General features: G+C 35.0%; 1 protein-coding gene across 2 annotated transcripts in view; it reads left to right on the forward strand.

Annotated features, from left to right (window-relative positions):
- Positions 1-12,681, forward strand: part of LOC111054882 (serine-rich adhesin for platelets) — a 255,970-nt gene that overhangs the window by 35,325 nt on the left and 207,964 nt on the right. The window contains exon 2 of one of the 2 annotated variants that reach the window (XM_039425154.1): positions 8,634-8,676. The exons of the other annotated variant lie outside the window; for it this stretch is intronic. The gene's annotated coding sequence lies outside the window, so the exon portion shown is untranslated. The remainder of the gene's footprint in view (positions 1-8,633; positions 8,677-12,681) is intronic. 2 annotated transcript variants of the gene reach the window in all.

Below are 12,681 nucleotides of genomic sequence, written 5' to 3' on the forward strand. Positions count from 1 at the left end.
GAGTTTTATGCAAGAAACCAAACAATGGTACCTTTAAACCACCCCCACCACCTTAGCACAGGGGGTAGGGGTGGGGAATTTTGATATGTTTACCTCCTTACTACCCTGAACAGAACTGAAGGGTCGAAAATTCTCTTCCAAACATTTCCCTCTATACCCTTTTTTGAGCATTCATTGCCTGGACTAGTTAGTGCTGGAAAAATAGTTCAAGTCGTTTTATCCAATATAATAGAGTGTATCAGTGTATCCAATATTATAGAGTGTATCAGTAGTAGTTTCTTTTCCCATATTTTTCCTTTTATGTTCCTTTTCTTCTTTTTCGTCTCTCCCCACTGTTGTCCTGTCTTCCTCTTTTCAGAAGCTAGTCACGTAGGAAGGAGCTTTCACGGGATGGATCTCCGGCGAAGTCTATAACTCGTGTATAGACTTATGATACTCATTGCAGGCAAGACTTATAAGACTGCTGAATTGTAGTGAGACTTACAAGCCTTCAGACTAATCTTCAGTTGCATTAAGCGATATCGTCTCTAATATTCAGGCTATCTGTTTATTTATTGACCGAGCGAAGTGAGGTTTAAGATTCAAGTCGATGGTTTGGCATTTCTCTTAATGTTTGAATGTTTGAATGTTTGAATGTTTGAATGTTTGAATGTTTGAATGTTTGAATGTTTAAATGTGTATATGTTTTTATGTTGCGCATTTACGGCGAAACGCGGTAATAGATTTTCATGAAATTTGACAGGTATGTTCCTTTTTTAATTGCGCGTCGACGTATATACAAGGTTTTTGGAAATTTTGCATTTCAAGGATAATATAAAAGGAAAAAGGAACCTCCTTCATACGCTAATATTAGAGTAAAAATCAGACTATAGAATTATTCTTCATAAATCAGCTGACAAGTGATTACACAGATGTGTGGTGAAGCCAGTCTATTGCTGTATTTCTGTAAGGTCTATAGTTTCAATCAGGTACTTGTGGATGAGAATACTGCGTGAGGTCTACTGTTCACAGAACTACTAGTAATTTTAAATCGAAATTCTTTACATAAGAAGCTATGAACATGAAATGTTAAAAAAATAATAAATTTAAAAAGATAGGAAATTAGTAGACCACACTTGAAATAATCATAAAGTGAATTGAACTAAGCACTAATTGAACTGAATTTTCAAGTTATTGAAACTTTTTCATTCTGTTATTATAATAAATAAATAAAGGGAATAATGAGTCATTATTGCACAAGTAGACTAGTTGTTTTATGAAGTTCAGAAATAATAGAAACTGTTTCAATTATTCATACACAACTAAATCCCATTATCATTTTTTCAATCAAATCAACATATTGATTTTGAACTTCTACCGTCATTAATCAATAATGATACACATACGTCTCTACTCTGATTACATTATTTGTCAAAAATCCCTTCATTCGACGTGAATGAGGCTTTTTCTCGTGAAGTAACGTTTTTGCCATCAAGGTATGAATACTCCTAAACTCTCAGTAATCACAAAATATTTTCAGTAGAAGCATAGAGGAAACATAATTTTTTTTCTATTTCTCATTCTCATTGTACGGTAGAAGCTCATGCCTCGTGACATGACATGATGTGACTCTAGCTCACGTATTAATGATTCACGTGCTCTTTTATGAAAATTCCATCCAAAAAATGTTTGCTATTGAACATTGCCAACAAAAGACTCGCTGGAGCTTGCTGTGTACTGTAGCATCGGCATAATGTGAGAGTACAATAGGCGTATTTCTTTCCATCTTCAGAATCACTTTCGCCTAATAACAGGAGATGAGTCTTTTCAAATCTATGGCGGCTTGAGATAGTAGAAAACATTCAGGATCAGATCAGATTTATTATTCATGTAGATTGAAATATCCATGTTAGCGTAGATTTCTGATTATTTTCATTTACAATATACAGGTTACTTCCGAACTCCCTACCAATATTATAGGGTAGTACGAAACGTATTCAAATATCATTATTTTCAAATGTCTGAAAATCCTTATCTATTTCTCAGACAGTCGTTATTTTGTTTTTCCACTCACTATTATTTTTTTTAAATAATGGCTGAACATACGGAAGTAGAACTTTGCATAATCATTTATGACATCTAGACAGTGCTACAGAAAAATTATGACAATTTTTCAAATTCATAAAACAAAATTACAGTCTTTTAAGGTTTTATTATCTGAATAAATGGAAAGCCGTTGATTTAAAAAAATTACAAGAGTAACCTTTTTTGTGGAAGTAATTGAAAATCGATTGACATCTCGTTTTTCAAGATTGAATAAATATAAAGTGAGATATATGGCAGCTTTAGTGATTGGTGACCCACCTTTGAAGAGTTATGCAACGTTTTATTAACGTTATATTAACGTTTATATTTTCAAATAATCTAAGATCGCTTACTAATAACATATGAAATAACGTAAGAATTAGTATATAAATGGAGATTGTTGCATTATTGAGGCAAACTTCAGCGGCATGCCTAGGCATGCACTGCAATAAACCTATCATTAACGCTACCATATCTCAATTGTATGTTCAGCCATTATTTTGAGAAAAATGGTGTGTGAAAAAAAACGAAATGTGAAATGTGGCGCATGTGTGAGTAACTGAGGACTTTCGGACTGTTTGAAAATGATAATTCAGATATGATTCGTACCGGTATAAATTTTTTATTTAAATTTTAAATTTAACAGTACCCTAGAATATTGGTAGGGGGTTTATAAACACTCTGTATAGCTAGTTATCCAGTGAATTTAACTAAGTTCGAAAACAGCTAAAATAATTTCATTCCATGCAAATTATTAGTTTTTTGGGAAATATTCTGACAATTACCATATTTGGATATTAATTGCAGTTGAACTCACGCCAATTTGCTATCAGTTATAGGAGAACTAAAACTGAATCATTTTCACCAGAAATAGTCGAAATATTTTCTGACTTTTGACATTGATTGAAAATACATTATCAAGAGATCTTGAACTTGTAGTATTTTCTATAAATTTTATCGTATTAAGAATTTCCATTGCTGGTTTATCACACGTATAAAACCAGTGTCAGAGACGAGTTATTCAATTAATTGATATTCTTTACTGTTACGTAATGTTCGTCATAGCAATTAAATGATGATGCACGAACACCTTTTTTGCGAATGATATAAGAGAGTTCGGGCTTTTGAGATTTGAAGCTTGTATTACATCTAATTTGTACTATTGGTGATTGTAATGATGATGCATGAATTCTGATAATTTTTTTGCAAACTATAAAAGTATTCAAGCTATATCTACAAGACTATTAGAGTTTTTTCGTCATTTATGCCAGAATGACCTTGAATTCGGCACGAAAGTTATTTTCTGATTAGGGTTTATTTATGAAAGGTGATGCCCATTTGAAACTTGAGAAAGAGTACAAATAATGGCCTTCATTCAACATTCATCATACATGCATTACATTACAAATAATAAAAACATTTAGGCCCGCCGCAAAGTAGACCCACCCTAATCCACGAAAAGCAACCCACGCCGTGGGATGTTTTGTAAACCATTGATAAGCTTCTCCAGATATCTGTGTAATGATAATAATACATGCAATGAATAATCCACTTATCAGCTGATTGATTATGAATAATTCTATAGCAATGGTTTACAAAACATCCCACGGCGTGGGTTGCTTTTCGTGGATTAGCGTGGGTCTACTTTGCGGCGGGCCTTAGGGCCTACAATTGGTCTCATTTGTAAAGATGTGCTAAGATAATGGGAAAGATTATGATAAGAAATCCGTGAAACTATAATGTTGATAAACTAAAATTCACTGGAATAGAATAAAAAAGATAGAAATTAAATTGCATTGGAATACTGAGATAACCAAAAGCCGTGAAAAAAGTGTTGAACTTGAACCTACAAAGGAATCTCAAACCACAAGCAAAAGAATTTGAATCCTATTGCCAGCATTTCCAGTTTATTAACAGCTTAGTGCCGGTTGCACAAAAGCCGGTTAAATTTTAATCGTGATTGATTCCACGGAAAACTAATCAGAGAAACCGTATTTTCAAAAAAGCCTAGTGTAGTTTTTACAGCTAATTTTCAGATTATTTACAGCTTATTGACAGCTTATCTTTGATATTGCTCACAGAGAAGCTCTCCAAAAAAGATGAATCCATCAATCAGCTGTAATTCTATGCTGATGAGTTTGGAATATTCTTCCTTCGAAATAATTACCAAAATAAGTAGATGGATGAGTAAATGATTAAATGAATTAATTAGGTATGAATCATTCACACAAATTTTCATAATCTTCTCTATCCAACACGAAGATAGAAAATATTGATAGGAGTAGTTCTACAGTGTACGTAGAAGGTGCATTTACAGAAGTATAGGAAGTGTACAGACACTCAGGGGAAGGGTACACTCTCTAACTTTTGGGCTAAGTGTTTACAAAATGGTCTCACGAGGGTTCCTGTCTTCTGGTACTCCCAGAATGTGTAGAAATACTTTAGAATGAAGGATGAAAGTCGAAGAAAGAGAATGGTGAAGGAGAAGAAGCTGAAGGAGGGAGAAGGTGGGAAATAGGAAAAGGTGAACGAAAAGGAAGGACAGAGAAGTTTTTTGAATTTTTGTGGAAGTCGCCGCTGTGGGAAATGTACCTGACAAGCAAGTCCCACGAGTATATTGGAACGAGTATAGTCGAGTCCCGCATAAAAACTGTACACACTCTCTTGAGTTGTAGAATAAAAACAAAGTGAGAAATATATAGTGGGGTATGAGAGTGAGGAAGAGAGAACTGCTGAGAGTGAAACTATGTTCTCTCACACACTCTCTCTCTTTCCTCTCCAACTTGGTCTCGCTTGGTCAGTCTACTCTAGAGTCAGGTAACGTTCTAGAAGACTTGACAGGAATTTGAGTCAATTGGAAAGCGAAAATGAAACCAGTAGTGTTGTTACCTACTTATTGCCAGTTTCTTGTTTCTTTTTCTCTTTCTCGCTTTATTACTTTTATTGTGAGAAATGTTTTGACATGTGGCAGGTTGTCTCCAGTAATGTTGAAATAAAATGATTGGTTATTTTTATAGAATGGGGTTAGGTCCAGCAACGAAATATCTCTGATTCACTAGGAAATAATGGTATCAAAGGATTGTTCTGGAATGTTACATTATTGGATTATCTGTTTAATTATTGAATTATGTGAGAACTTACAAAGTAATAGATTGGATAAATAATGAATTGTTTGTCAAAGGACGGCAACTACAAAGCATGGCAATAAGTTCCCCAATTTCAAAGAGCTTATTTTCAAAAAAGTACAGAAAGATACAGGAAACTTGACTTAATTAAAAATAACAATAATAATATTCGCATGGTTTTTATTGGTGAAGAGTCTCTGACGGAAGTTCCATCTCTTCTAAATATATATTTTGAGCTGTCAATGAGTCTCACGACTGTTACAAGTCAGCTGAGGCCGACAGTTCAACGTGCCCATCCTATAACACGGGAGTGAGCTTGCTGAAAATCTATTGATAAACTGTTAATACATTAAAAATTACATTACATACGTTAAAAAATTAATTTGTTATATGAAGTCCCTCCTTGTTCACTCATTGACATAGTCTTTCCAGAAATATATTCAATGTTTTTTGATCAACTTCTCTTAGAAGGTCTCCAAGGTCACCTTGATACTCTCTGATCCGTACATACATCGTCCCACAAATCTGCGAGAATTCAAAGGCAACTAACCCAATCTTTCAAAGAACACGATGATGGAGAAAATAACATCTATAAAGCTGCGTACAGATATACGCGCCTCCAACCCGCTCCGCGTACGCTCCGCCCTCGTTCCGCCATCGCTCCGCAGTCGCACCGATCATGAACGTTACGGGAGATGTTAGCTCTTCTCGCGTTCCACTCTTGCTCCCCGGTCGATCATCAATCGCTCTGCTCGAGTGACTTTCGGTTGCGGTGCAGAGCAAAAGTCTGTACGCACCTTTAGATAATACCGTATGAAAGTCAATCATCAATTTATTGGCTGCTTCTGAGCCTCTTAACCTTTATCATTCATAGTTTTGTTATAATTATGGTCCACACGTTATATACGAATAATATACGTATAATACAATATAATATAAGTGATATACAATTAAATATACACGTATCAAAGAGGATGACCATACATTTGGCCTGATTCATTGGAGCTGTAATGTTTGATGCATAACATCATAGACTAAGTGGTAAACATAGACTATGTATATTATACATAATGCATGACTTTTAACTCATGCGATCAACATACAGAGAGATCGAAAAGTCGCGTACATTTCCTTACCTTATGATGTGCGTATTGATATACGCGACTTCTCGATCTCTCTGAAGAATGCAATCTACTTTGCTGAATTTACTCTATACTCTCTGCCTTCGGTTGGTGAATCAAGAATATAAGCCTAGCGTGACTAATTGATGTTAGCGGATAGAAAGGATAACATTGTCATCATCAAATAGACTATTCAAAACTCAATCATATCAAGGATGTGGACGCAAAAGTTAGATGCAATATAATACAATGATGGTATGAATACAGACCTGATCGGTTATCGGTGTTTGGCTAATGATTATCAAACTGTACTCTCATGTGATGAGAATGAAAAATACTGTAATGAAGAAGATGAAAAAATAATCCAATAATATGGAGAAGAATAAAGTGAATCATTGTGAGAAGTAGAGGAGAGAAAGAGAAGTAAAACATGGCATAGAAGACAGGCGCCGACTGCTGCACAGGAAGTGACTTCTCAACAGGAAATGTAAATTATTGCAATCAAGAGAACCAGATTGGAGAAGAAGATTGCTGGCTGTACGAGAAGATAAGAGATGTGGGAAAGGAGGAGAAGTAGTATGAGAAGAGCAGAAGGGAAAAGAGATAAAGAAAGATTAGAATAAAGCAGGAACGAGCAGATTTTTGAACGGAAGTGAGGAACTAGAGCTAGAGAAAACGGATGAAGCTGAAGGAGTATAAGAAAATTAATCAGTAGGATGGGAGATAGAGAAGGGCGTATAAAATAAGATTTAAGTAGCTGGTATTCCAATATTACTTGAATAAATTTAAAAATAAAAGAAGGAGAACAGCTAGTTAGTTGAATGAGATGGTGCAAACATGGATGACCAAACTCTATTCTCTAGAACTTCAATTCTTATTTTAATTCTCATTTAGTGATTAGATTATCTCCAGATATTCTATGGTGTAAGTACAAAAAGATTTTAATAACACGATCGTCGAAGAATAGGAAATAAGAATAGGTTTACCCCTGAAAAAGGGAGTTATAGTAGAGCATAGAATAAAGTAACAATCCATGAATCTATTGTTTTATAATAAACAATTCATAGATTGTTTATTCTATGACTGGAAATAGAACTTTGATGATGGAAGGATTGTTACTAAGGATGAATGAATCTGCAGTATTAGGTGTACTCCCAAACACTTCTAGAAGATCACAGGTTACGGAAACTATCTAAAGGGTTGGAAAAAAAATTTCACAATCAACATTATTAAAGTAATTATTATAGTGTAATCACATGATAAAGTCAGCAACTGATTAAACATTGTTATTTGATTAGTTGGAGTAGAAAGCAGTTCGCGAATAATTATAACATCAGACTAAAAGAAATCTGGCGGCAGAATAATGATAGCAAGCTCTTCACCGGTCTTGAAATTATGTGGGAACCTTCATTCAATTCAAAATAGGTATCCAATTCACTTCCTCTAACTTCTGAAAATCACTTCCTTTTAACCTTTTTCATTTTTGATTCTTTTCGTTCTTCTAATTCTTGTTGTTCCTCTTTTTCTTCTACTTTGTTCTTTTTCTTCCTCCCCTTTTTTACTTCTTTTTCATCTCCTTCAACTTATGTGCGAATCGAACACTACGTACATTATTCTTGACTTGAATCTTGCGGGCTCTGCAACAATGAAACTGTCCTGCATTCTTCTCCACATAGACTAAAATGATTATTGTTCGCCACTTTTTCTCATCGTATAGGAAACGAGCTCCGTACTTTTCAGCGTTGAATTATCATTATTATATTGCAGCTCAAATTTCAAGTTCATTGCACTGCCTGGAATTTCAAATTTTTTGTCCATAGTTCGGTTTACATTGGATTGAACAATAATTTCGCTCTAAAATAAATTGCTCCCATTGTTCTCATGTGAATTTCGCTGTGAGTTTGGTGATTACGCTTTGTGCAGTTGCTCAGAGACAATTGATTCTATTATATAGAATTGTTCTGTTAAAAACTAATAGCAGGCTGGTGAATGAACGGAGAAACTGGATATAATGAAAATTGATCCATCCTGTAGATTAAAATGAGTAAATAGCCTCCCTATTTTGAGACGTGATATGAAAATATTGATTATCCTCATCTCTATTCCGTGAAATGTGATAGATCTGTTCAAACACTCTTGACTGCACATACTTCTATTTGCAAATAACTTGTGTATGACGAAGAAGTAGAAACAACTCATTCCATTCGTGGTATTTATTATTTTCGACTTTCACAATTTTTAATTATACTGATTAATCCTATCTTATTCATTTAACGACTATTCTTTTTCATTTGAACATTATATCATCTTTTTTTTGTTCCAGGATACTCAATTCATGAATGGGAAGGCTTGGATATAAACTCGATGTAAGTCAATTTCAATTTCGAATATGTATTAACCCAGTAGGTTTCGTTGATGGTCCTTCCTTAGTAGGTTCTTCGAAGGTTTCACCTAAATAGTAGCATAGACTGAAGAAACAAAAAATCTGCAAAAGTAGATTGAATATATGAACGATTAAAATCTGTGTGGCTTAAATATGTGATAGTAGGTTTTGCTGCAAACTCGCAGCAAATCGCGCAGTTGGATAAAGCGTTATCAACCATTGATCAACTACTGGAACCAACGTGGGTTCAAATCCCTCCAATAGTGCTGTTTGATTGATCATGTCAAATCAAAGCGTAAACAAGAAGGGTAACAAGTATTTTCAAGTTGAATGAATTTCATGCCAGTTATTGTAAAATACTTTTCTGTTTCAAAGATGTTGATTATCTTTAGTACAAGTTTATAATGATTGAAATATAGTTTACTATTGAATGAATTATAGGAAGAATGAGCTGTGAGCAATATCCTTCCCAGTAACACTCAATCTGTTAAGGTTAATGGTTTAAGTGTAAGAGAGGGCCGGCTGCGCCCTAACTTCACCCTCCTAAAGGCAGCTAATCAATGAATCAGTCAGAATATGATGATTGCATTTTGTGGTGAAATAATTTTGAATTAAAGTAGATGGGATTCATCACTTACAATAATATTCAAATAGAATGAGAACTGAAGATCGATATATTTCGTAATATATCGAATAAGAAATCGGATATTCTGGTAAAATATTATCTGATTATTAGATTTGAAAGATACATGAATAGGAGCAAGAGAAGACAGCTAGATGAGGAGAGCAATTGGTGTAAGAAAAAGAGGGAGAGAGAGTGAGTTAGTATGAAACTAGACACAGGACAAATGGCACGATAGCAGCTAGAAAGAGGAACGCAACATTGAGTGATGGTCTTTACACAGACGGATAGTAGAATGAATCACCAGCAGAATATTTGAAATGTCCAGTGACTAGTGATTGACGGATGGCCTAGAATGCGAAAAGCAGGATGAGGGTTGGAGGAGGAGCAGAATGCAGAAGAGGAGGAATAGGTGGTGGAGGAGAAGGAAAAGGAGGGGTAGGAGGAGAAGGTGGAGGAAGAAAATTAGGATGAGGATGAAAAGGATGATGATGAAGAGGAGGAAAATGAGGAGGAGCAGATAGGGGATGTCTAGTGGCTATCAGCTGATAAGGGCTGACCACGACCAAAGTGATGAGTCAGCTGCATTCTATCAACGTCACACACATTAATTAGACCGTGCGTCCCACACTCACCACAGTTTTGTCTCTGTTGATGTGTCATTGATTTTCAAAAGAGCAAATGTGCAAAATGACTCGGCAGAATAGAGTGAAATGATATCAAGCTTTCACTGTAAAACATATCAAGTACCTTAATATTTTGGCCATAAATGACTAATTTTGTCGAGGGAAAATTTCAATTAATTAAAGCGATAGAAATACAAAATTCTACAGCTTTCTATAGAGTTTTCCATTATGAAATTGACAGGCAATTAATGTTTCTCGAAAATTGTGAGTTGGTGTTTTTATAATATTATAGACATCTGCCAATGAAATATACAAAAGGTTAATCAGCAACATATTTCATCTCAGCAGATATTCCCATTTCATTCAACTTTCATTTCAAGGTATGAATAGGAGGGAACTGAATAGATTCATAAAAAAATGATGACATGATAAAACGCAAATCGGAACGAAATTATGTAAACGAGTGGCTAACGAATATTACTCGAATAATGCATTAATTCTCGGCCACCCGTAATTAGAAAGTTGGTAACTGCATCTGCTGCGGCAGATCCGAGTTGAATGGAAAAAAAGTCAAAACTTTTCAAAAAGTAGAACTTTGGACAGACCCAATGTTGAAATTGGAATAGCGATTAGCATGGACGATGGAAGGCATGTTCGCTCGTCGGAGAAAACTTTGGCAGATTAGAGATGAGTATAAAATTGGAGTGATTCAGTATCAAAATCCTTCTTTATTAATTTTGTGTTCATTCTTCCTTCATGGCCTCATCCTTCTCCTCCTCCTCCTCCTCCTCCTCCTCCTCCTCCTCCTCCTCCTCCTCCTCCTCATCTTCATCGTCTATATCCACATCTTCCTCCTCCTGCACCTCAGCCTCCTCCTTCTCATCCCCTCCATCATCATCCTACTCCTCCTTCTATCTCCTTTACCTCTTCATCACCATCAACCTTATCATCCTTCTCCTCCTCCTCTACCTTATCATCCTCTTCCTCCCCCCTTTCCTCATCCACCACATTCTCCTTCATCTTCTTTTCTTGCTTCCCTCCTCCTATTCGCTATTGAAAAAAGCAATTCTCTGAATTCTCAGCTAATCCTTAGGTATTTAGTTTTGAAATCCGCTTTACTGCTGGGTACTGTAGCTGCTCCCTCTCTGTTGAATTATGGTCTTTGTTCATTGTCTTGTTATCCGTTTTCAAAGAAGCAGAACGCCTTTTTTCGATTATGATGCAGTGTTCCGATTCGATCACGGTTTAAAACGGCCTAGAATGATGCAAATAGCATAGAATTATTCTATTTGTGGCCATAATTATAATGTTCATTATAATTATGTTCTATCCCACCAGCATACATCATTCACCAATCCTCTACCCCACTGAAATATCGGACATGGATAGGAACGGAACGCTGCAGATGTGACAGATGTGACCCTGGCTTAAACCGTTGGAACCGAACACAATAGGATAATTCACATACCAAATTCATCAATCAATTAACTTAATGCGGAAAGGTTCAATTGACATCTACCCAAAAATGTTAAAATCCCTTCTTTCAAATGAACAGTCCCAATGTTCATTTTTTGGATTCAAATTCTTTTTTAATGTTTATCAATCTATTAATGCATTTTTAAGTATAGTCATCATTTATTTCATTTTTCTGATCATTCCAGATACAAACTTTTCAGTAATATATATTTGGACTGGAAATTTTGGTGATCTTTATAAAAGTGTTTCCCTACCCTCAAATTATACTATTTTCATCAATAATAGGGAGAAAAACAGTTTCGGGTCTTCCCTATTGATTCTCTCCCACTCGTTAATTTGATATTATGATTTTGAAATGTAATAAATAAATAATCAAGAAGGAATTGGTAGATAAACTCTATGAACAGATGGAAGAGAGTTAAAATATAAAAGAGAGAGGGAGTGAGAGAGAAAGTAAAGATAAGTTGAGGGAGTAAAAAGATACCATGTTAGTCAATAGTTCAAGAAACCGATAAGAACTGGTGATGGATGACGGAAGGAAATAGAAAGGAAGGATAAAAAGGAATAGAAGGATACTCTCTTTGTCATAGAGCTGTATGGATCGGAGGAAACGGATTTTGCCATAAATAAAATGGGCCATTACTCTGGTGTCATTTTGTGCCTTGTTACTAACAATAAGTTCAGATTCTCTATTCTTTACTGCACTATATTGACAATGGTTCAATACTTCGGTGTTAGGAGTATGTCTACTTGAGAATCCTACCTGAAGGATTTCTCTTTGAATACTTGAAGCGATAGAAATATGAAAAATGGAAAGACTTGGACTATTAACAATATGAACTATTAATCGAATATGACAATATAATCGAGATTTTAGATGAGATACAAATTGAAATCAAAATAGAATTTTGATGTCATGTTATTAAGTACTCAATCGGAGAAGATTACTAAAATTCAAATTAAAATTTGAAAGCTGCCTACACAATTAATAATAAATTGATAATAGAGTCCTAATGGATAATAGTGCAATGAATTCGAGAAATAAATTGTGGAAGTGTTGACCTATTATCACATCATCAACTCAATTCAATTAATTCTAAAACAGTCCCAGTAACTTGGAGTAGAATTTGAAATTTGGATTCGCCAGTCAATACATTAGATAACAGTTGAGTGTTTAGTAAGAGAGAATTCAATCAATCACGGGCTAACCAATGGTAGAGCAGTTATTTCCTTGTCTTATTGATAGCCAATGGAAGTTGAGTAA

The sequence above is a fragment of the Nilaparvata lugens genome, chromosome 3, assembly GCF_014356525.2.
Source record: "Nilaparvata lugens isolate BPH chromosome 3, ASM1435652v1, whole genome shotgun sequence".
NCBI classification, from domain to species: Eukaryota; Metazoa; Arthropoda; class Insecta; order Hemiptera; family Delphacidae; genus Nilaparvata; species Nilaparvata lugens.